The sequence below is a fragment of the Giraffa tippelskirchi genome, chromosome 14 (assembly GCF_054371585.1).
Source record: "Giraffa tippelskirchi isolate mGirTip1 chromosome 14, T2T-mGirTip1v1.2.pri, whole genome shotgun sequence".
Taxonomy (NCBI): domain Eukaryota; kingdom Metazoa; phylum Chordata; class Mammalia; order Artiodactyla; family Giraffidae; genus Giraffa; species Giraffa tippelskirchi.
In genome coordinates, this window is record NC_137288.1 from 70,063,980 (window position 1) to 70,089,837 (window position 25,858).

The 25,858-nt window shown below is 41.6% G+C and overlaps 1 protein-coding gene across 3 annotated transcripts in view; it reads left to right on the plus strand.

The window, feature by feature from the left end:
- The first annotated feature begins 23 nt into the window (after nt 1-23).
- The window catches only part of LOC145534777 (glutamate decarboxylase 1-like), a 216,936-nt gene continuing 191,101 nt past the window's right edge, over nt 24-25,858 (plus strand). The window contains exons 1-2 of one of the 3 annotated variants that reach the window (XM_081563055.1): nt 24-462; nt 22,452-22,543. The gene's annotated coding sequence lies outside the window, so the exon portion shown is untranslated. The remainder of the gene's footprint in view (nt 463-22,451; nt 22,544-25,858) is intronic. The other 2 variants (XM_081563049.1, XM_081563051.1) reach the window with 2 other exon arrangements.

The window sequence follows — 25,858 nt, forward strand, 5'->3', positions numbered from 1 at the left end:
TGTTTGGCCTGAGGCGTCCCGGCAGGCTTCCCAGGTGGCTCAGTGGTGAAGAACCTGCCAATGCAGGACACACAGGCTCGATCCCTGGGTCGGGAAGATCCCCTGGAGGAGGGCATGGCAGCCCACTCCAGGATTCTTGCCTGGAGAATCCCGTGGACAGAGGAGCGTGGTGGGGTTCGGTCAGTCCACGGGGGTGCAGAGAGTTGGACAGGACCTAGCGAGTGAGCAAGCTCGCACACCTTCCTGCGCCAGGGCTTGCGCGCCGGAGCTCGCAGGCTGTTGGTGGAGCCGGATCTTGATGCCAAGGAGGCAATCGCTCATTGGCCAGGAGTGTTTACGCTGAATCTGCCTCAGTATGTCCGCTCCCCGCGTCTCCGTCACCAGCATGAGCAGCAGCAGCACGCGTTCCCCCCCCCCCCGTCGCCGTTCCCACCTTCCCAGGAGACGCCCCGAGCCCAGCAGGTAGGTCTTGCCCAGGCTTGGATCAAAGCACTGCTCTCGCCTTGGGTCCCGGGCGTGCCTGAGATTCTGAGGGCGCCCTTTAAGAGTGAAGCCCCTATGTCCCCTGTCCCGTGGAGCTCCTGCAGAAAGGCACCACTGGCCTTCAAAACCAAAGGTTCAGGGGGCTTGTCTTCCTGGTGCCCGACCCCCGGACTGGGAAACCTGACTTGGGGCTCGAAACTCCCACTTCTGTAGGAAAAACTTTGCACTATAATTATTCTCCAGCGTGTGGGTCGCCCACCCTGGGGTTATGGGATTTGATTTTATAGAGAGTGAGGGCATGGCAGCCCACCCCAGTATTCTTGCCTGGAAAATCCCATGGACAGAGGAGCCTGGCGGGCTACAGTCCACGGGGTCACCTTTGTGACACGTCTGAGCGACTTTGTGACACGACTGAGCGACTTAGCAGGCAAACCCATGCGCCCCTCCTCCCGACCTTCTGGTTCTTTCTTTATGTCTTTAGTTGTTCCAGATCTTTTCTAGTCGGTGTCAGTTGTTTTTTTTTCCTCCATGGTTGTTCTGGAGATAGTTGTGATTTTGGTGTGGTCGTGTGAGGAGGTGAGCTCTGGTCATTTCACTCTGCCCTCTGCTGATTCGAGGAATTCTGGATCTCGATGAAGAGTGTTAAAGTTCTCAAGGTAGTCTGAGGTGGATTCCACTGAAGCATAAATGCAGATTGAGTTTTTACTGTTTCTTTCTCTTTGAAGCTCTGGCAGATTTCTAATGCCAGATGTTGCATCTTTTCAATAGGATTTACAGAATTTGATAGTTTTGGACTGCTTATCACTAGCTTTATATATCTCACCCCAGTTTTGCAGAGTGAAAGTACCTACTTTTCTTTGGTATTGAGCTTGACTTTTGACTTCAGACAGATTTGTGTGCATTTCTATCATAAAACCTCACTTAACTCAAACGAACTGCTAACTTACAAGGATTGGCAAGTGGCAAATCAAATACCTTGAAAAGAATAAATGTTGAAGGTTACCCTTTTGCTGATGTTTTTGCCCCAGTATATTTATTGATCTTTTCCAATAAATTGATAATGTTTGCAAATATTTGGAGAAAATTAGTCTTTTAAACCTCAGATTTAGTCTCTTAAAGCTGAAATAAAATGTGTATAAAATATTCTTTAAGAAAAGTTTCTTAAGGAAACTTTTATGCTCTACCTTGTTCCTGAAGCATTTAAAATACTTTTAAAATGTTTCAGTGTCCATTCTTATGGAAATGAGTGTCACATTAATTACACAGGAATCAGATTGATTGGAATGAGCCCTGAATGTGGAGTCAGAAGGACTGGTTTTATGTCTTGGTTTCATAACCTAATTTGCTGAGACTTTGGGAAATAAATGGAAACCCTGTGACCCCTTAGTCTCATTATCAGTAAAATAAAATAGTAATCGTACCCTGCCTACTTTACCACAATATCAATGGATCAAATTAAATAACTTGTATGAGAAAGTAAGTGAACTTGCAATCAATTGTATACTGTTGAAACTGCCAAGAAGAGAATAAACTTTACTTCTGAATTCTCTAATTGTTTATGGTGTGCTTGCTGAAAAAAAGATATGATATTCACACCTGTGATATTGTCATTTATCAGAAATAAGTATTTGGTTTTTGCCCCCATTTCTGGCACAGAGCTACAGACAACTTTAGAATTCCAGAAGAGAGCAACATAGTTTGTTATGTTAATGAGGTCACTTCTGAATCCTGCCTAAGGAAGGAACTGGTTACCTTGAGAACTAATCTCCTAATTAGACTGGGAATTTTAGTCTCATCCCACGACTTCCCAGGAAAGGAGGGAAGAGGCTGAGGTTGCAGCAACTGCAGATGGCCAGTGATTTAATCAATTATGCCTCCATAAAACCCCAACAGGATGGAGTTTGGTCAGCCTCTGGATTGGTGTTCACACGGAAGTCCTGGGAAGGTGGCGTAGGAAGGAGCTCCTAGGTGCAGAGAAGCTCCATGCCCCACTCCCCATAGTTTGGTCTATGCTTCTTTTCTCTCTGGCTGTTATTGAGTCACATCAGTTCAGTTCAGTTCAGTCACTCAGTCGTGTCTGACTCTTTGCGACCCCATGGACTGCAGCACGCCAGGCCTCCCTGTCCATCACCAAAGTTATCACTTGAGTTATATACCTTTATAATAAACCAGGGATGTAGTTAGCAAAATTTAATGTTTCTCTGAGTTCTGTGAGAAACTCAATCAAACCTAAGGAGAGCTCAAGGGAGCCCCTGATTTATAGCCAGTTGACCAGAAGTACAGGTAACCTGAATTTGGCGACTTGTGTCTGAAGAACAGGAACAGGTAGTAGGAACCTCTAATGAGTAGCTTGTCAGAAGCACAGGCAGTAATCTGGGCTTGCACTTGGCACCTGAGTGAGGCATGCAGCCTTGTAGGGTTGGACCCTTAAATTGTGAGATCCGATCTTTCCTCTGGGTAGACAGTGTCAGAAGGAGCTGAACTGAATTGCAGGGCACCTGGTTGTAGGACACCTACAGACTAGATTACAGAGCGTTGCTTGTTGGTGCTGGTGGAAACCCTTTCCCGTCACACAATTTGAATCCAGGAACTATATTTTATGCAAATAATGAAAATAAAAAATGATGAATACATTTAGTGAATGAATACAGACACAGTTTGAGGTATTAACATTATTATTGAAAAACTTTTTGAAAGGCTATGTCGTTGATCTCAATTGTGACTAAAGTCCTTACTTTTTGAACAAGTAGAAAGAACAAGGAGGGCTTCCCAAGTGGTGCAGAGGTAAAGACCTTGCCTGCCAATGCAGGAGATGCAAGAGATGCAGGTTCAGTCCCTAGATTGGGAAGATCTCCTGGAGAAGGAAATGGCAACCTCCTCCAGTATTCTTGCCTGGGAAATCCCATGGATAGAGGTCCCTGGTGGGCGACAGTCCGTGGAGTTGCAAAGAGGCAAACACCACTGATGCACATGAGCACAGAAAGAACAGGAAGGAAAGCCCAACGCTCCCCACTAGCAGTGACTTGGAAAAGTCATTTTCCTCTTTGCTCCTCAATTTCTTCATCTGTAAGAAGAGGGCTATATTATATGCATAATGTATTATAACATCTGATAAATCATTAAGTAACAATTCAATTCTCTGTAATCACAAGCAAATTCTAGCCCCCCTTTTTTGTACTCTACAGAGTACTTTCTTTCCACTCATACAGTAAAGGTTAAGTTACCCTCAGACTCAATGGCATAGACAGGGCAAAGAATGTAAAGAACTAATAGAGATGGGAATAAAAGCAAATGTGTCCTAAGTAGGATTGATAAAATTTTCTAACACTGTTCACTTCCACAGCAAAATCTTGCAGTGTGCTTCCATGATATTGCATCACATTTGGAAGATTTTCAGTTGCAGAATTGTATTAAAATAGGACTTTCTGAGTAACTACTAAGTTATTTGGAAAACGTAATCAGTACCAATGGACTTCCCAGGTGGTGTTAGTGGTAAAGAACCCACCTGCCATTGCAGAAGACGTAAGAGACGTGGGTTCGATCCCTGGGTTGGGAAGATCCCATGGAGTCATGGCAACCCACTCCAGTATTCTTGCCTGGAGAATCCCATGGACAAGAGGAGCCTGGTGGGCTACAGTCCATGGGGTCGCAAAGAGTCACACATGACTCTAAGCATGCTCACACAATCAATACCAGTGTCTTATCTGTCAAACATTTAGGTTAATTTCTCTTTTACTAAGTTACTGAAATTAAATTCTAAGTGTCTATGCTGTTGCGGTTGGGAAGATAGATATTTTGCAGGATGAGCCCGTTGGTTTGGCTTAACTGCAAAGGATCTGACCTCTCTTAATGTGTTTGAATGGCTTCAGTGCTGGGAAGATGGGTAGGAAATGAACCGTCAATAATTATGTACACGTTTGCATTTGTATTTGCTGATTGCATGTTGGCTGTGGGAATAAAAATTTTTATAAGAGCTCTAGAATAAAGTAAAATTACTTTTTTAAAGTAAATAAAGTAATTTTACTTTACTTTAAAATTTTCCTTTAAGTATATTTTATAAAAAAAAAACAAATCACAATAGTTTATTTAGACTCCATCCTCCAAGGTACTTCATAAAACAAGATGATGCAGAGCTATAATTACTTTCTAGAGCAACAGATAACATTCCCAACAGCAATTTCTATTGATTTAAAATTCTGACTTATAACCCTTGTGCTACCACTTTATTTTAGTTTTAATCTAAGACCTTTCAAATATTTCATAAAGTTTTAGCTACATTTTAAATTCTCTGTAAGACACAGCTTGCCAGATAGAGATATTTTCTAGTATTTCCTTCTTTCCTTCCTCTCTCCCTTTCTTGCAGTCCATGAAGTTTTTAGTTAAGTTCTGAGTTATAAAGAATAAACCAGAAGGATGCCTCTTCTTTCCTTCTTGAGAGTCATTTCCTTCCTCCCTCCCTTCTTTCTTTCTTTCCTCCTTTTCTACTTTCCTCTCCTAAGATTCTCCCTCTACCTTCTTCACTTAAATCCCTCCTACTTTCTTATTTATTTAGGTTGCTCGGGGCCTGTTGTTGCAGCACGTGGGATTTAGTTTCCTGACCAGGGATCGGACCCATTCATAGGGTTCAGTGAACCCATGTCGTTCCTTGGGAGTGCAGAGTCTTGGCCACTGGACCACCAGGGAAGTCCCGGATCCCCTCTACTTTCTCCCTCTTTTCTTTCTTCTTTCTTTCTATTTTCCCAAGTGCCTTTAGCATTCATTGGGGAGGAGTAGAGAGTGGCATAAAAAGATTCAGCAAGGGTACTGATACAATTGGAAAAGCTCTGCTGTCTGAGAGACAACTATGGAGTCTTTGTGATGCCTTTTCTCTTTGTGAATGCCCAGGTTAATGTTTTTATTTTAATAACATGTTAGTTCCTGAGATATTCTCTGAATTAAGTCGCTGAGTGAATTTCCCCACAGACAAAAAAATGATGGGAGTCTTCCGGTCATGCCTGACTTTCCTTGTCCTTTGTGACATGGACATGATCACATGGAGATTATTTCATGGGATTATTACTTTTGCTCCCTCTCTCCATCCCTTTACCCCTTCCTCCCCTCCCTCCCTCCCTTCCTCCCCTCCCTCCCTCCCTTCCTCTTCCCTTTCATCCTTCCTTCTTTTCCTTTGTTTTTTTGGATAGACTGTAGCCTAATGGATCTTTCTTCAAAGATAACATGTAAATTACAAACCCCACAATTAAAAAAAATTGTTTTCTTTTGGGTCCAGTGTTTTCTTCACTCAAGCTAACTTTTAAAATGTTGTGGAAAATAGGCTTGCTAAAATGGTAACAGAAAAATGATACAAAGCAATTACTAAAACAAATGTATTCCTTGCAATGTATTTTGATAGTTTTAAGAAAGATCACATTTGACTGGTTAATAGAGTGAATATCCTGTTATAGCTATGAAACTTGCCATTTTCAAGGACAGCTTGATTAATGGTTTTATTTGTAAATGTAGCTTTCCACAGCCTGAAAATATCAGCTATAATATTATCTAAGATTTTTCACCTTAAAATTTTCATGAATAAATTAACCTGCCTACCTATAACAAATAAAACTTCATAAGTTTGTGATTATTAGCAAAAATAAAGTTGTCATTTTGAATTCAAGCATCATCATAAAAGTCTGGGGGTACAATCAGTATCACTTTTTTAATAATGCTATTCAACTTTACAGTAAACTTAATCAAATGATTTTATAGTTGTTACTCTAAAGTTATTATCATTTTTATTTCTGATAAGCTATAACTGATATAGCTATTTATTATAACTTATATAGCTATAAGCTATAACTGATAAGCTATTTGTAAAGACTTTTTTTTAGAGAAGTTTTAGATTCACAGTAAAATTTAGAGGAAGGCACAGAAATTTCTTATATACTTCCTGACCCTCACCCCCTACCCACGTACAGCCTCGCCCATTAACCTCCTCTAACACAGTGGTACATTTGTTACAAGTGATGAACGTGCATTGACACATCAAAACCACACAAAGTCCATACTTTACCTTAGAGTTCATGCTCGGTGTTGTCCACTCTATGGGTTTGAACAAATGCATGATGCCGTATACTCATCACAGAATCATGCAGAGTGTTTTCACTATCCTAAAAAATCCTCTGTGCTCAGCCTGTTCATCCACTCCTGCTCCCATCCTCACCTCCTGCCTGACCGCTGATTTTTTTTTTTTAACCATCTCTGTAGTTTTCCTTTATCCAGAATGTCATATAATGGTAATCATACAGCATACAGCCTTTTCAGATTGGCCTCTTTCACTTACTAATATGAATTTAAGTTTCCTCTGCGTCTTTTATGGTTTGGTAGCTCTTTTTCAGTGCTGAATAATATTCAGCTGGAAAAGGTCAATCCTCATCCAAATTCCCAAGAAGGGTTGTACTACAGAATGTGCTAACCATCGGACAACTGCACTCATCTCCCACGCTAGTAAGGTCATGATTAAAATCTTGCATGCTAGGCTTCAGCATTATGCGAAACAATAACTTCCAAACGTCCAAGCTGGGTTTAGAAAAGGCAGAGGAACCAGAGATCAAATTGCCAACATTTGCTGGGTTGTAGAGAAAGCAAGGGAATTCCAGAAAAACATCTACCTCTGTTTCATCAACTATGCTAAAGCCTTTGATGGTGTGGATCATAACAAACTGTGGAAAGCTGTTAAAGAAATGGGAATACCAGACCATCTTACCTGTCTCCTGAAAAAGCTGTATGTGGGTCAAGAAGCAACAGTTAGAACGCTGTATGGAACAACTGACTGGTTCAAGATTGAGAAAGGAGTGTGACAGGGCTGTCTGCTGTCACCCTGTTTAACCTATATGCTGAGCACATCATGAGAAATGCTGGGCTGGATGAGTTACAAACTGGAATCAAGATAGGCGGGAGAAACGTCAGCAACCTCAGATATGCAGATGACACCACCCTTATGGCAGAAAGCAAAGAAGAACTAAGGAGCCTCTTGATGAAAGTGAAAGAGGAGAGTGAAAAAGTTGGCTTAAAACTCAACATTCAGAAAACTAAGATCATGGCATCTGGTCCCATCACTTCATGGCAAATAGATGGGGAAACAATGGAAGCAATGACAGACTTAATTTTCTTAGGCTCCAAAATTACTGCAGATGGTGACTGCAGCCATGAAATTAAAAGGTGCTTGCTCCTTGGAAGAAAAGTTATGACCAACCTAGATAGCATATTAAAAACAAGAGATGTTACTTTGCCAACAAAAGTCCATCTAGTCAAAGCTATGGTTTTTCCAGTAGTCATGTATGGATGTGAGAGTTGGACTATAAAGAAAGCTGAGCACCGAAGAATTGATGCTTTTAAACTGTAGTGTTGCAGAAGACTCTTGAGAGTCCCTTGGACTGCAAGGAGATCCAACCAGTCCATCCTAAAGGAAATCAGTCCTGAATATTCATTGGAAGGACTGATGCTGAAGCTAACACTCCAATAATTTGGCCACCTGATCCAAAGAGTCAACTCACTGGAAAAGACTTTGATGCTGGGAAAGATTGAAGGCAGGAGGAGAAGGGGGTGACAGAGGATGAGATGGTTGAATGGCATTACAGACTCAATGGCTTTGAGTTTGAGCAAGCAGCGGGAGATGGTGAAGGATAGGGAAGCCCGGCGTGCTGCAGTTCATGGGGTCACAAAGAGTCAGACACGACTGAGTGACTGAGCAACAATACACACACACACACACAGATACATCCTTTTTCGTATTCTCTTCCGTTATGGCGCTGCATATAGCTCCCTGCGCTGGGCAGCAGGACCTCGCTGTCTGTCTGTTCTGTACATAGTAGTCTGCATCTCCAGTCCCAGACTCTGACTCCATCCTTCCCCCAACAACCTCGGCCTTGGCAACGACAGTTCTGTGCTCTGTGTCTGAGTCTGCCTCTGGTTTGTAGGTCAGCGCAGTTGCATCATAGTTTAGGTTCCACACATAAGTGACATCACACTTTACTTGTTTCATTTTATGACTTGACTTCACTTGTGTGTGTGTGTGTGCTCAGTCATGTCCAACTCTTTGCGACCCCACGGACTGTAGCTCCCGCCAGACTCCTCTGTCCATGGGATTCTCCAGGAAAGAATACTGGAGCAGGTTATGGTTTCCTCCTCCAGGGGATCTTCCTGACCCAGGGATCGAGCCCTCCCACGTCTCTCGTGTCCTCTGCAACGGCAAGTGGGTTCTTTACCACTAGCGCCGTCTGGGAAGCCCAGCCTCACTTAATATGATCATCTCTAGGTCCATCCATGTTGCTGCAAATGGCATTATTTCATTTTTTTTAAGGCTGAGTAACACTTCGTTGTATATGTGGACCACATCTTCTTTAACCACTCACCAGTTGATGGACATTTAGGTTGCTTCCATGTCTTGGCTATTGTGAATAATGCAGCTATGAGCATAGTGGTAAATGTATTGTTTTGAATTATAGTATTGCTGGATATATGCCCAAGAGTGGGATTGCTGAAGCCTATGGCAACTCTTTAGTTTGAAAGGAAAAAAAAAGTTTTAGTTATAAGTCTATTGCTTGGATAATTCTGGATTGACTCACAATTTGAACTTTCATGCCAGTTTAAATTGTGTTAGTGAAAGATCAAAACATTTCAAAAGTTTATTTCATATTATTTTCTCTATTTGTAAAATCAAGATGAATTATTGAGCCATTTCTCTGCATGCCCACAGCTACATTTACTTTCCATCGTCTTCAGCAGGTAGTGTTTAGAAAAGTAGTTTCCTTAAGAAGGAAGATTTTTTCCTCATATAGGTTTGATATTGGTACCTGAAAGAGTAAAGCATGTTTTGTTCCTCTTCCAAGTTTGTCAGTACAAGTAGGACATGTGTTAGCATGGAGCATCTTGTACTAAATTTTATAGGTCACAATGCCCTCTTTTAATTTTTAAATGCAGATTTTATTTTATTTCAGATATATCTTCTTGTGTCATGTCCTCAAATATATATAAATTCTTTTACATTTGTTGAATTGTGGAAATCAAGTTTCCAAATATTTTTTCTTTTTTTTCTTTCTTCCTTTGGGGGTCAGTCTTGCACATCACTCGGTTTTCTTCTAGTTATTTTATTTTTAAAATCTCTTTTGGTTTTTTCTTATTGTTTTGGTACGTTTTCATAACTGTCATGCCACTTGCTTTCATTCTGTTTATATGTTCGGAGCTCTAGCGATGCTCTTTTCTGAATTGTTAAAAATTTTGGCTACCAGATTTCACACTCTGAGGTATGAAGTGTGCCCCGTTCCTATGACAGGTATACCGCGCATACGGCAGAGCTGAGCTGAGCTGTTGCTTCCTTCAGAGAAAGTCACCTGTTTTTTACTTTCTGACACTCCCACTCTCCTCTCTCGTCATCATGTATGCTTTTCCCCAGGCTGAAGGGGAAAAATAGAGAAAGTGTACAATTTTCCTTTCTCCAGATTTGGGGATAGAATTGGGTATTTTCAGGACTGCTCTCACTTCAGGATACCTTACAGACTAGGACAGCAGTGAGGAGCAGAAAGCTCCTGTATGTGCCTGTTAGACGCTTCAGTAAAGAGTAACTCTAAAATGGGCCAGTCCGTTGATGAACACAAATATATAAAGAATGACAATTAGGTTTTAAACTTCACATACTGCACGAAAAAGTTAGGCCAACTGTTACATATATTTTATGCAATTTTTTGGCCATTTTTCAAGTCTAATCAATGCCTAAGTTGAATTTGAATCAACTCTCTAACAGCTCAACTTAATATATTTTAAATAAATTAAAAATTTTGATTGATTAATAACTCAAGACTTAGTTCCCTCTATTGAAGAAGAAAATGCAAACTGAAAAATAGGACAATCATGTTGGAAATAAAAAGCAAGGAAAGAAATCAGTGTTGATTAATGGTCACCTTTGTTATATAATATATACTAAAACACAGAGTAATTCACAGCAATTTCCCCTGAAGGTCTGCAAGCAGAAAAATCAATTTTCTTAGATCTGTCAAAGAGAAAAAGAGCTTTCATACCTAAATTGAAGTAGACAAGCATTATTCTTTACTTGAAAACTGCTGTAGATTTTTTACAGTGGTAGAAAATATATTAATAATTAATATATATTAATTTCATCTGCTCTTTAAAAAGTTAAAAAACTTAAATGAGTGCAACTTTGGTTATTTTCAATTCTTCATTTAATTACAGATCTATTTTATTTATGTATAATTTTTTAACTACTAATTTATTTTATTTAAAAATTATTGAAGTTGTGTATTGTGACTGTTCAGGTAAGAGGATGACGATTGGAAAAGGGATGGTGAGTGACAAACAAGGGAGAGAGAGAAGGCAAAATGGGAGAGGTGGAAAACAGTAAAGAAGCAAAGAAAAAGAGAGAGATCAGAAGGAAAAGGAAAGTACCTTTCCCTGTAAGAAAAACTAGAGTACAAAGCCATCAAGTGCCAAATCTGTGTCGTTTCTGCAATGCACGCCATTTCAGTTGACAGATATTTCTTGGGACCCGTTTGTTGAGCTTAGAGGTTACAGCCACTTTTCTCTGTTAAACTCCCTTTGAACTGGCTCCTGTGTAACCTTGCACCTTCAAGGTGATAATACAGAACACTTCCTCTGTATCAAAACTTTCAACCTTTCTAAACGCTGGACTTCAGGTCTAATCACATTATTTCTTGGATGGTTTCTCCAGCCTGATTCTGGGAACGGAGTCATTCTTTGTCTCTGTTACTCTTGTGGCCTCCTTTGGAGTAAAGGGAAAATTTAGTTAACTGTAAATCGATAACTGGTGCCTCTTTTCTTAGAAGTGTTTTTGTTTCTTATTTCTTCAAGGGCTGTTAGGTTTACTTCCCAACTCCGCCACCTTAGGGAATGGATTCTTAAGAGTTGCTTAGTATACAATACCCAGATACCCAATTAATATTTATTAGTTTTGAAATGCCCAGAATGTCTCTAGCTTGGATGCCTTTTAGAGATTCCGCTTGAAGAGGCAATCTCAGTTTCCAAAATACATTTAGGATATCTCAGAGATACTGTAACAATTTTACAGCATTCGTATGTACACAAGAGTTCATAATGAGATGTCATCTTTGTCAAAGAGTTGATAATCTTTTTGGTAAAGTATGATATAAATTTACAAATCCGTATCATGATGACATGCCAGTATAAGAAAAAAATAAATGCTGGAAAATAGCATTATGGGAAATATATTTTTTAAGGTGGAACTCTTACCTTGCTTTTTCAAACTGGAGCAAAGATGCTGACATTGTCATTTTGTTTGCCTTGGGATAACTGAGTGGCGCCTACTTCATATCCTCATTCAGTTCACCTATATTGCCTCTGAAAAACCAGATGAACTGTGGTGGATGGTAATGGATTACAATAAACTTAGCCAAGTAGTAATTCCAGTTTCTGCTGTGCTGCCTGTACTGGAGATTTAATGAAGATTTCTTACTGTCTTGAGCATTTATGTGGCGGCTGCATGGCACCAGAGCGACTATGAGGAGACACCTCATGTCCAAGGGCAAAGGAGAAGCTCCAGCAAGATGGTAGGAGGGGTGAATTCCCGCCAGAGACGCTCAAAGAGCTCAAACAAGGGCACCAGCACCCAGAGATCCCACAGAGACTGAGACAGAACTGTGTCTGAGTGTCCCCTGAGGAGGTCGGGCCAGCAGTGGCCTGCCGCAGGGGCAGGGGCTCTGGGGGCAGCAGACCTGGGCATGACATCAGCCCTCTTGGAGGAGGTCACCATTAACCCACCATAGAGCTGCCAGAACTTACACAGGACTGGAGAATGGACTCTTGGAGGGCACAACAGAACCTTGTGCACCAGGACCCAGGAGAAAGGAGCAGTGATCCCACAGGAGACGGACCCAGACTTGCCTGGGAGTGTCCAGGAGTCTCTGGTGGAGGTGTGGGTCGGCGAGGGCCTGCTGCAGGGCTGGGGACACTGCGTGTAGCAGTGCGTGCCTGGGACCTTCTGAAGGAGGCTGCCATTATCTTCATCACCTCCACCTTAGTTTGGCCCCAGGTAAATAGCAGGGAGGGAACACAGACCACCCATCAACAGAAAACTGGATTAAAGATCTACTGACCATGGCCCCGCCCATCAGAGCAACACCCAGTTTCCCCCTCAGTCAGTCTCTCCCATCAGGAAGCTTCCATGAGCCTCTTATCCTTCTCCATCAGAGGGCAGACAGGCTGAAAACCACAATCACAGAAAACTAACAGTCTGATCACATGGACCACAGCCTTATCTAATTCAGTGAAACTACGAGCCATGCCGTGTGGGGCCACCCAAGACGGATGGGTCATGGTGGAGAGTTCTGACAAAACGTGGTCCACTAGGGAAGGGAATGGAAAACCACTTCAGTATTCTTGCCTTGAGAACCCCACGAACAGTATGAAAAGGCAAAAAGATAGGACACTGAAAGATGAACTCCCCAGGTCGGTAGGTGCCCAATATGCTACTGGAAAACAATGGAGAAATAACTCCAGAAAGAATGAAGAGACGAAGCCAAAGCAAAAACAGCACCCAGTTGTGGATGTGACTGGTGATGGAAGTAAAGTCTGATGCTGTAAAGAGCAATATTGCATAGCAACCTGGAATGTTAGGTCCATGAATCAAGGCAAATTATCAGTGGTCAAACAGGAGATGGCAAGAGTGAACACAGACATTATAGGAATCAGCCAACTAAAATGGACAATATCACAGTAATCCAAGTCTATGCTCTGACAAGTAATATTGAAGAAGTTGAAGTTGAACTTGTAGATTCTATGAAGACCTGCAAGACCTTCTAGAACTAACACCCCAAAAATATGTCCTTTTCATTATAGGGGTATGATTGAAAGTGAAAGTCACTCAGTCGTGTCTGACTCTATGCTCTCATGGACTATAGAGTCCATGGAATTCTCTAGGCCAGAATACTGTCGTGGGTAGCCTTTCCCTTCTCCAGGGGATCTTCCCAACCCAGGGATCAAACCCAGGTATCCCACATTGCAGGTGGATTCTTTACCAGCTGAGCCACAGGACTGGAATGCAAAAGTAGGAAGTCAAGAGACACCTGGAGTAACAGGCAAATTTGGCCTTGGAGTACAGAATGAAGTAGGGCAAAGGCTGACAGAGTTCTGCCAAGAGAATGCACTGGTCATAGCAAACACCCTCTCCCAACAACACAAGAGAAGACTCTACACATGGACATCACCAGATGGCCAACACCAAAATCAGATTGATTATATTCTTTGCAGCCAAAGATGGAGAAGCTCTATACAGTCAGCAAAAGCAAGACTGGCAGCTGACTGTGGCTCAGATCATGAACTCCTTTTGCCAAATTCAGACTGAAACTGAAGAAAGTAGGGAAAACCACTAGGCCATTCAAGTATGACTAAATCAAATCCCTTATGATTATACAGTGGAAGTAACAAATAGATTCAAGGGATTAGATCTGATAGAGTGCCTGAAGAACTCTGGATGGAGGTTCGTGACATTGTACAGGAGGCAGGGATCAAGACCATCCCTAGGAAAAAGAAATGCAAAAAGGCAAAATGGTTGTCTGAGGAGGGCTTAAAAATAGCTGTGAAAAGAAGAGAAGCGAAAAGCAAAGGAGAAAAGTAAAGGTAAACCCACTTGAATGCAGAGTTCCAAAGAATAGCAAGGAGAGATAAGAAAGCCTTCCTCAGCGATAAATGCAAAGAAATAGAGGAAAACAATAGAATGGGAAAGACTAGAGATCTCTTCAAGAAAATTAGAGATACCAAGGGAACATTTCATGCAAAGATGGGCACAATAAAGGACAGAAATGGTATGGACCTAACAGAAGCAGAAGATATTAAGAAGAGGTGGCAAGAATGCACAGAAGAACTATACAAAAAAGATCTTCATGACCCAGATAATCACAATGGTGTGATCACTCACCTAGAACCAGACATCCTGGAATATGAAGTCGAGTGGGCCTTAGGAAGCATCACTACGAGCAAAGCTAGTGAAAGTGATGAAATTCCAGTTGAGCTATTTCAAATCCTGAAAGACGATGCTGTGAAAGTGCTGCAGTCAATATGCCAGCAAATTTGGAAAACTCAGCAGTGGCCACAGGACTGGAAAAGGTCAGTTTTCATTCCAATCCCAAAGAAAGGCAACGGAAAGAATGCTCAAACTACCACACAATTGCACTCATGTCACACACTAGCAAAGTAATTCTCAAAATTCTCCAAGCCAGGCTTCAACAGTACGTGAATCTTGAACTTCCAGATGTTCAAGCTGGATTTAGAAAAGATTGAGGAACCAGAGATAAAATTGCCAACATCTGCTGGATTATAGAAAAAGCAAGCGAGTTCCAGAAAAATATCTACTGCTGCTTTACTGACTATGCCAAAGTCTTTGACTGTGTGGATCACAACAAGCTGTGGAAACTTCTCCAAGAGATGGAAATACCAGTTCACCTGACCTGCCTCCTGAGAAATCTGTACGCAGGTCAGGAAGCAACAGTTAGAACTGGGCATGGAACAACAGACTGGTTCCAAATCGGGAAAGGAGTACGTCAGGGATGTATTTTTTCACCCTGCTTATTTAACTTCTATGCAGATTATATCATGCAAAATGCTGGGCTGGATGAAGCACAAGCTGGAATCAAGATCGCCGGGAGAAATATCAATAACCTCAGATATGCAGGTAACACCACTCTTATAGCAGAAAGCAAAGAAGAAGTAAAGAGGCTGTTGATGAATGTGAAAGAGGAGAGTGACAAAGTTGGCGTAAGACTCAGCATTCAGAAGACTAAGATCATGGCATCTGGTCCCATCACTTCATGGCAAATAGATGGGGAAACAATGGAAACAGTGACAGACTTTATTTTCTTGGGCTCCAAAATCACTGCAGATGGTGACTGCAACCGTGAAATTAAAAGACGCTTGCTCCTTGGAAGAAAACTTATGACCAACCTAGACAGCATATTAAAAACCAGAGACATTACTTTGCCAACTAAGATCTGTCTAGTCAAAGCTATAGTTTTTCCACTGGTCATGTATGGATGTGAGAGTTGGACTATAAAGAACGCTGAGCACCGAAGAATTGATGCTTTTGAACTGTGGTGTTGGAGAAGACTCTTGAGAGCCCCTTGAACTGCAAGGAGATCCAATCAGTCCATCCAAAAGGAAATCAGTCCTGAATATTCATTGGAAGGACTGCTGCTGAAGCTGAAACTCCAATACTTTGGCCACCTGATGTGAAGAACTGACTCATTTGAAAAGACCCTGATGCTGGGAAAGATTGAGGGCAGGAGGAGAAGGGGACAACAGAGGATGAGGTGGTTGAATGGCATCACCGACTCGATGGACATGAGTTTGGGTAAACTCTGGGAGTTGGTGATGGATAGGGAAGCCTGGCGTGCTGCAGTCCATGGAGTCACAAAGAGTCCGACATGACTGAGCGACTGAACTGACCTGAACTGAACTGGAGAGGGAAAGTCAACTCTGATTTCTCATGATTCACTTAACTTTTGAGTTTGTTTGTTGAGTACCTTTGCTAGACGCATGGAACCTGGGGCGACTGTGGTGTGGTTCATGGCCCTGGAAGTTTCACAGAAAAATGGAGAGTGGGCATGAGTATATCATCATATCACATTTTCATGCTATCTTCCAAAACAGAGGATAAAATATCAAAATCATATTTGGTATATTCATATACATCTGTACTGTCATAGATCACTTAATAGGTGGTCCATTCAGTTATCAAACATTCAGGAAGTAAGCTTGCTTTTGTCTAGATCCTGGTATTCAAAATCATATAAGTCAGGATTCCTTTGCTCAAAATATTCCGAAGGAAAAAAGAAAGTAGAATATTGCCCTCGTCTATTTGGGCTGCTATGAAAAATATCATAGACTGAATAATTTATAAATAACAGAAATTGATATCTCATAGTTCTTGAGGCTGGAAGTTCAAGGTAAAGACACTGACAGGTTAGATGTCTGGTGGAAACCTGCTTCCTGGCTGATGGATGAACGTCACTTCTTTGTGTCCGCACATGGAAGAAAGGGGGAGGGGCACTCTATGGGGAATTTTTTTAAAGCATTCATCCCATTCATGAGGACTATGCCTTCATGACCTAGTCACCTCCAAGGACACCTCCTTTAAGTACCACCACCCTGGGGTTTCAACATATGAACTCTGGTGAGACACACGCATTCAGTTCATAGCAAACACAGACTACAGAACAGAGTGTCTATGGCGTTATCTAACCTTGGGCATTTTTTCTTCCATCTGTAAGCTGCAAATAGCTTAATAGCTTCCCATGGGAATTGAGTAGATTTATGAATCTAAAGCACTTTGCTATATTTGTACATAGCAAGATTGGTAAGAAATGGTAGTCATTATTATTATTTTCAGTGGTATGTACAGGATGCCATGGGAACTGAAGCAGGAAACTTGTAAATTAGTTGCAGGGGGACCGGGAAACCTTGAAGGAAGAGAAGGTACTTGAGTGTAGAAGACGTCTGTATCAATTAGGAAAAGGAAAAGGAAAAAAAATCTTGATAGAAGCAGCATGACAGAAGAAAGCACAGGTTTTGGAGTTAGAATGATTAGAATCAAATCCAGCTCTCACACACCCCAGCATGATCTTTGGAAGTCATAAACCCTCTCTAAATTGCAGTTTTATCTGTTAAATAAGGATAATAATACTATTTAAATCACAGGGTGGTTGGAAAGGTAAATGAGATAAGATAATATGATCAATCAACATTACATGACTGTTGCTATCATTTGTTGCATGTTTATATTAGCCAAAACGTTTGGTCACAACTTAGCTACTGAATAACAACAACAACAAAACAAACAAACAGAATTTCAGGACTCCATGCAAGGATTTTAAACCGAGGGGGACGTGACTTTACCTCAACTGTGGAAGAGTCACCGGATGACCAATACAGACACGGGGCTTTGGGGAAGGGACTGCAGAGTTTGAATTCAGGGAGAGCTGGTGAGACGATTTTTGGAGCGTAAGAAATATGGGATCGGAGTCTTGGCTCTAGATATGGAAGGAAGGGGAAGATAAAGAGATTTTAAGGAGGTTAAGAGCACAGTTTTAATAATTAATGTAATATGGAGAGTGCCCGGGTGAGAAAGAGGAGTGGAAACTACCTTCTGTGTGTCTGACTTGGTTGACTGAAGTAAGTTTAAAATCATTCATTAATGGGGGGGTACACCAGAAGGTGGCGCTAGTGATAAAGAATCCGACTGTCAACGCAGGAGACACCCGAGATGTAGGTTTGATCCCTGGGTCAGGAAGATCTCTTGAAGGAAATGGCAGCCCACTCCAGTATTCTTGTCTGGAAAATTCCATGGGCAGAGGAGCCTGGCAGGATACAGTCCATGGGGTCACAGAGGAGGGCTGAGCATTTTTCACTTCACATCAGAAAGTTCAAGGGGGAACAAGAGATAGAGACACACTGTGAGTTGAGGAGGGGAGGCCATGGAATATTCATGCAGATAATGCGCTACAGATAGTTGGAAACACAACTCTAGAGTCAGCAGAAGTTTCTAGAATCAATGTAAGAAATAGACTACGGGTGGAAAGGATAGTTAAAGCATGGAAGAGCATGTGTTCCCTTAGGGAGTTTAGAGCGATGAGAGGAGCTAGAGATGGAGCTACATGTGAAACCAACACTCAAAAGTGTAAGCAAAGAAGATTCTTTGAATGAAACTGAGAAGAAAAGGCTGTAGGCGTAAGAGGAAACCAGAAGTCAGCAATCTCACAGAAGCTTGGCAATTACTTCAAAATGGAGAAAGGAAACCTGTCAAATGCTCAGAAAAGTGTAGTAAGGTAAAGTATCAGCTATTTAGGATATTTGGGGTACAAGAAAGAGAAAACACAAGTCAAAATAAGTTTGCAAAATCAAATTTCATGGAGAAGACTCTTGAGAGTCCCTTGGACTGCAAGGAGATCCAACCAGTCCATCCAAAAGGAAATCAGTCCTGAATATTCATTGGAAGGACTGCTGCTGAAGCTGAAACTCCAATACTTTGGCCACCTGATGCAAAGAACCGACTCACTGGAAAAGATTGAGGGCAGGAGGAGAAGGGGACGACAGAGGATGAGACGGTTGGATGGCATCACCGACTCGAGGGACGTGAGTCTGAGTAAGCTCCGGGAGTTGGTGATGGACAGGGAGGCCTGGCGCGCTGCAGTCCATGGGGTTGCAAAGAGTTGGACACGACTGAGCTACTGAACAAGAAATTGAGTTAGAATTGAGTTAGAATTGCCCTTGGGTTGATTTACTCAGTGTTCATCCATTTCATAAATATTCATGTATTCATGGACAGAGGAGCCTGGTAGGCTACAGTCCATGGGGTCGCAAAGAGTCAGACACGACTGAGCGACTTCCCTTCCCTTCATGTATTCATGAAATGAATGAACCACTGAATCTATCTATCATACGCTATTCTCATGGTAAAGGCTTATCATGAGGTAAACCTTTTCATGATAAAGGTTTATCAACTTAGACCAGGTCATCTTATATTCCTAAAATGATGTCCACAATTCTAGATAGCCCATGTAAACATCAGCTTTCAGTGGTAGAAGAAGGAGTGTTTCTTCCCCCACATTTCTTATATCAGGAAAAAAAATCTTTAAAGAAAGCGTCCAACAGACTTTCACATTTTGTTGTAGGAAGAATAATGGCCCCCTGAGTTGTCACGTCTTACTCCCTGGACCACGTGAATGAGTTGGTTTTGAGCAAAGGGGAACTAAAGTTGCGGATAGAATTAAGGTTGCTCATCAGCTGATGTTGAGATGGAGATGTTATCCTCCATTATCTGGGTGGACCCAGCTTAATCACAGGGGATCTTACTTGTGGACGTGGGAAAAAGAATAGGGAGAAGCAGAGAGATGGGCGTGTGAGAGACCTGGGCCAGTGCTGCTGGCTTTGAAGACTGAGCACTGGGGCGTGAGCCAAGGAATGCAGGTAGCGCCTCAATGCTGGAAAGGCCAGGAAGTAGACCCTCCTCTGCAGCCTCTGGGAAGAATAGAGCCCTGCTGATATCTTGACTTTAGCCCAGGGAGACCCATTTTGAACTTCTGACTTTCCAGACTACAAGATAATGTTTGTGCTGTGTTAAGCTACCAAGTTGGTGATAATGTGTTCAAGTAACCATAGAAAATTAACACACATCTCATTTGCCAGAAGTGTATCAGATACCCATGCCTAGGGTACTCACTGTCAGGGGAAATGGGATTTTCCAAACAGGGTGAGGCTATCGTGAAGCATATGGTCCCCTGATCTCTGAAAAAAATCTTGAAAATGGGAAGAAAGGCTGTTGAAATGATAATAAACTTTGTCAGTTGAGAGTAAAGATGGGGAAGTATTAGATTTGACAACCTGGAGGCCAATAATGATCTAGAGAGAGGAAATTCGGTGGGCAGTAGGAAATTGGCAGAAAAAATTTTTTAAAGTAGCTTGTGAATAAATGAAAGGCAATATGAAAATCTGTTTATCTATATATCTAGCCCTCCTTCTGTTTACCCACTCATCTCTCTATCTACCTGTACGCAGTTGCTCAGATGTGTATGATTCTTTGCGACTTCATGACTATAGCCCACCAGTTTCCTCTGTCTATGGGATTTTCCAGGAAAAAATACTGGAGTGGGTTGCCATTTCCCATTCCAAGGGATCTTCCTGACCCAGGGATCAAACCCACATCTCTTAAATCTCCTGCATTGGCAGGTGGATTATTTACCACTGCACCACCTGGAAAGCCCCCTCTACCTACCTACTTACCTCTCTATCCATCTACATAGAAGTCAGATTTTTAGAAGTCGAACATTTTTGTTTGCTGGTTTTACTTTAATAAGGGTCATAATTGAACTGCCTTTGCTTGTGTGTGTGTGTGTTTATAGAAAGGAACAGAGCCAGATGAGGAGAAGAGCAAGAGGAGTGGGAAATGAAAGAGAAGGGGTGCTTGAGGCTAAAAATTCCCTTAAGAGATTCTGTTAGATCCAATCTGTTCGCATTTTACTGAGAGAATATGCTCCTGTGGGAGATCTGTAAAAAGGCAAGCTTTCATTTCATAGGATAAATAAGGATCTTCTAAGTCATTTGTTTTACAAATTTGGATTTTTTTTTGATAATAGTTTTTCATGAGACATAGATATTTATATTCCATGATTCATTTATTTATAATTCCACTGGGACATAGCATCATTTTGGTGAAAGACATAGCTGAGAAGTTTGAAATTATACTGTCTGCTAGAATCGGTGTTAATTTACTAAGTAAAAACTCTTAACTTTATGAAGAAACTCTCATGAGATTTTACTTTTTCTTTTTGCCATGGGACATTTATATTGAACTCTCCTTTGATAAGATATTTTGATCTTTCAGAAATTCAGCCTCTCGGATGCACTTTATGAGGCACCTTATATTGATGACCATCCTTTTGAGATGGCAATGGAAGGACAATTGAATTGGCCAACCTCCATGGTCCCTTGCTGCAACTGTAATTCTGTGAACTCTAGCAACATTATAAACCCGTTTCTTAAACTTAAATTTCCTTTCAGATTGCATGAGTCAGATTTGCCCTAGAGTGTTGTTTCATGTTTATTTATTAAAATAATCATGGGCAAGGGATGGGGAACAAATGCCCACACAAACAAGCTGAAAACACTTGCTGTGACCTACAAAACTCCCTGCTCTTTATGAGATTAGGAGAAAGTAAATAACCAGAGAAGCAGAAAGTTTGTTATCGATTGCCCAGCAACCCTACTACGTTTCTCTTACCAACAGCTCTTTTCCCTAATCTCCAGAGCTCCTTTTCAAAACAGTCTTCGCTACTGTCAAATCTCCTTGCGGAGCAGTCAAGCTGTCTCTCAGCTGCTGACCTGCTTTCCAACTTTATAGAGATTATAGAGCCCCAAACATTGAGCTACTCAAATTTCCTTCTAGACATTAGAACTTGATTCTTCCCACTTTCTCTTTTCCTCTTTCTCATGTTACAATTTAAGAGTGTAGTAATCGCATTTTTTATTTTCTGTATATTATGGTGTTTTCAGTTCAGTTGCTCAGTCATGTCCAACTCTTTGCGACCCCATGGACTGCAGCACGCCAGGCCTCCCTGTCCATCACCAACTCCTGGAGTTTGCTCAAACTCATGTCCATCGAGTTCGTGATGCCATCCAACCATCTCCTCTGTCATCCCCTTCTCCTCCTGCCTTCAATCTTTCCCAGCATCAGGGTCTTTTCAAATGAGTCAGTTCTTCGCATCAGTGGCCAAACTATTGGAGCTTCAGCTTCAGCATCAGTCCTTCCAATGAATATTCAGGACTGATTTCCTTTCGGACAGACTGGTTAGATCTCCTTGCAGTTCAAGGGACTCTCAAGAGTCTTCTCCAACACCATAGTTCAAAAGCATCAATTCTTCAGCGCTCAGCTTTCTTTATAGTCCAACTCTCACATCCATACATGACCACTGGAAAAACCATAGCTTTGACTAAATGGACCTTTGTTGGCAAAGTAATGTCTCTGCTTTTTAATATGCTGTCTAGGTTAATCATACATTTTCTTCCAAGGAGCAAGCATCTTTTAATTTCATGGCTGCAGTCACCATCTGCAGTGATTTTGGAGCCTCCCCAAAATAAAGAAATTTTTTAAAAATGGTGTTTTAACATTCTCAAAAAGCTTTTCTGGATGGGGCAGCCTGCCCCTGGTGGAGCTAGCCGATTCTCAGACCAGGCGAAGGGCTCTCCTGGGAGCATGCCTTTGATCTGTAAGTGAACCAGGGAGGGGCCGCGTTTCCTTTGCCCGGCAGGTACACCCCAGAGACAGATTTTCTGTCTTACTCACCCCAGGCCCAGGTACCATGCAGCTTGACACCACCCCCATGGCCCAAAGCCCACTGAAATTATTCCATCCAGCCAGTCCTAAAACATTTACTCCGCTCTCCCTTGCCTTTTTTCAGAAACCCCAATAAAGGTCCTGACCAAAGTGTTACCACGCTCCTGTCTTTTGCCTCCTGACCAAAACCTGATGTTCTTCCTGTGGCCTGGCGTGGTAAGTGTGCCTCTGTTCCTAGGGGAATTGCAACGTTAATCTTTCATTTCAATAGTGTTGACCTCTCAGAGTCATCCCTAGGTCACCTTTTTCAGTTAAGCCCCAAGTGCAAACCAGAGGCATCTTTTTTCTACTCCAAGAGTTAATCCCTCCACCTTTTATCTGGATCTCATGTTCCTGTGCCTACTCAGGATATTTTGATTGCCACCTCTCCAATGGCATCCCAGGTGGCTCAATGGTAAAGAATCCGCCTGCCATGCAGAAGACATGGGTTCGATCCCTGGGTTGGAAGATCCCCTGGAGAAGGAAATGGGAACCCACTCCAGTATTCTTGCCTGGGAAATCCCATGGACAGAGGAGCCTGGCAGGGTTCATAGTGCGAACCCATGAGTTTGCAAAGAGTCAGACACGACTGAACGAGCACGCATGCCCACCATTCATGATTGTTTGTTGATCTAACTGACTTTCCTCACTTGAGTTACTGGCAGACTCCTGTAGGTACCTCACTTTGGATGGCTGCTGCTGATGGCAGTTCTTAGGGAGGAGTGATGGGGTTGGGCTTCAACAAAGGCGACCCAGAGGAATAGTGGTCACTGACAGTTCTATTGAGTTGACCCTTCAGTCCTTTTGAGTTGATATTCAACCTTGTTGACTTGATGAAGGGCGTGGAAAAAACGAGGAAAGGAAGATTTGCTTTTCAGATAGCACTGAGCAGTTTTACTGGAACTGATTTCATTTTAAACAATTACTCTACTGACATTTACTAATCACTGAGTGGAGTGTTGGTTTTCTCAAGAGAGACTCTGTATTCCTTTTACTTGCATATCGCTGTAGTGATTAAGAGCTCTGTATTACAGACAGTTGTTCGGTAAGATTTGAGAACCCTACAATATTCTTATTCATGCCTCGTACTGAAGCATAAAACCATGTAGAGAGTTTCGCTTGAATTAAAGAACCTTTTGGTCCACTCAAAGTAAAGCCTTGGGCAATTCAGTGCCTTCTGATAACTAAGTGTGATTGATGGCTCTTACATGTGCCATTATTTCAGAGTTTCTTTTACCTCTTTTCTGTGAAAACTTTACCAATAGCACTGCCTAGTACTCAGATCTGAAACACACTTTCCTAGTTAGACTTTTTTAGTTATCATCCATACTTCTTATCTTTCCTACAGCAGTGAAATAAATTTCATTATGCCTAGGAATCCACTTTGTTTAGAAGCAAATATATCCAGTGTTAAATTCAGGATTAAAAAAAAATATATTTTGGTAACTTTTCAGGGCAATTTTCTAAGTCTGGAGTTGTTAAGTCGAGTCTGACTCTTCGCAACCCCATGGACTATAGTCCACCAGGTTCTTCTGTCCTTGGAATTTCCCAGGCAAGAATACTGGAGTGGATTGCCATTCCCTTCTCTAGGGGATCTTCCCAAGCCAGGGTTCGAGCCTGTGTCTCATGCATTGGCAGGCAGATTCTTTACCACTGAGTCTCCTGGGAAGCCATTTAAGTCTGAACTGGTATGTATTTTCCCTTGAGCAAAAAGACGGCTTACAAAGCTGATATTTTGAAGTTGAGCAAACTTTTTTTTGTCATTCACAGATAAAAATATTAATAATGGAGTTTGATTTATATAGTACCTCAGTTATTCTTGTATTGATACCTATGTGGTGGGTGGTAGTTTAGTCACTAAGTCGTGTCCGACTCTTGCGACCCATGGACTGTACACTGCCAGGCTCTTCTGTCCGTGGGATTCTCCAGGCAAGAATACTGGAGTGGGTAGCCATTTCCTTCTCCAGGGGATTGGCACAACCTGGGAATCGAACCTGGGTCTCTTGTCTTGCAGGCTGATTCTTTACCAACTGAGCTATGAGGGAAACACTTTGAATCCTATAAAGCTGGTATAATTACAACTCTTTACTTCTGTTCCTAAAGGAACACAAAGTTTGAGTAAAATACTTATCCACGATTGCTTTCATAAAAAGCTACACTAAGAGAACTAGAACCTACATCTTGGTGTCACTTAGCCACTGCCTCTTCTACTACATTTTAGATGCAAAAGCACCATTTAAATTCCAAACACACTGAAATGCTTGGGGCTGTGTGTGTCTTTCCTTACCATATTTCTTACGATACATTTCTCCAACCACATACATACAACCAGAGCATTTAAGGCCAGACTATTCCAAGCATACCCACTTACTCAGAACTAAAGGTTTACATAATGAATATAGCATAAGATAATAAGGTATTAATTATGTTCTATGTGGATATCTATAACAAATGTTAAATCAGCAGTTTATATCTTTTCCCAAGAGAGGTGCTTTTTAATGCTTTTCTTCATTCAAATTTTGTGTATTGGGATATGTAAACTAAACCAGATTAAAAACCCAAATTCAATAGTTGGCAAGGTAAGTTTTCTGCAAATGTGGTCTCTTCATGTCAAAATGAAGTAGAAACCCATTTCTGATTTGAAAACCTTCTGTTTTTTTTTTTTCTAAATCATTTACTTGGCTGCTCTAGGTCTCAGCTGTGGCACGTGGGATCCTTAGTTACGGCCTGTGAACTTTTAGTTGTGGTGTGTGACATCTGGTTCCCTGGCCAGAGATCGAACCTGGCCCCCTTGCCTGGGAGCATGGAGTCTTAGCCACTGGACTGCCAGGGAAGTTCCTTTCAGTGATTTATATCAGTGTTTGCCTTCATTAGGATGCAGATTCAGTACTAGCATTGGAAATTGAGTTATAGTATGCTTATTTAAGTCAGAATAAAGTAAAGCACTATGAACTGAAGTTGGCTAAGCTACAGATACTTACAGAGCTAACAGTAGCATGTAATGAACAGTAATATTTTTAGTAAAAGGGGAAAATGAAGAATTATTTTGAATTTAGGCATAAGACTCTGAAGAAGTGGCCCACAGTTGTTATAGAACCTGGGAGACCTCTGGAATATTTTTTTGGTTTCTTAGGTTTTCTTTGATGTTGATTCTCTTCAGTTCTTCAACTGATCATAATAGACCAAACTTCTGGTATATACTAGGTGAAGCAATCATTTCTGCTTTCATCCCTTAGATATCTTTGGCCATTTACTTGGCTTCAAAAAATTTAGGAGGCTCAGCTCTAGGCTGTAATCCTGCCATTTCTTGGTTCTGAGTGCTTCAGAAGTGGTCAGTTCAGACATTCTTTCATGGAAGCTCTTTCTTGTCACAGTTTGCATGGTTGATACTAGACTGGAAATCGAACATCTCCACATAACACAGTGAGGAGAAATTCTTAAATTACTATGAATTCATAATAAAAATGTAGGGCCATGGAACAGAAAACAGTA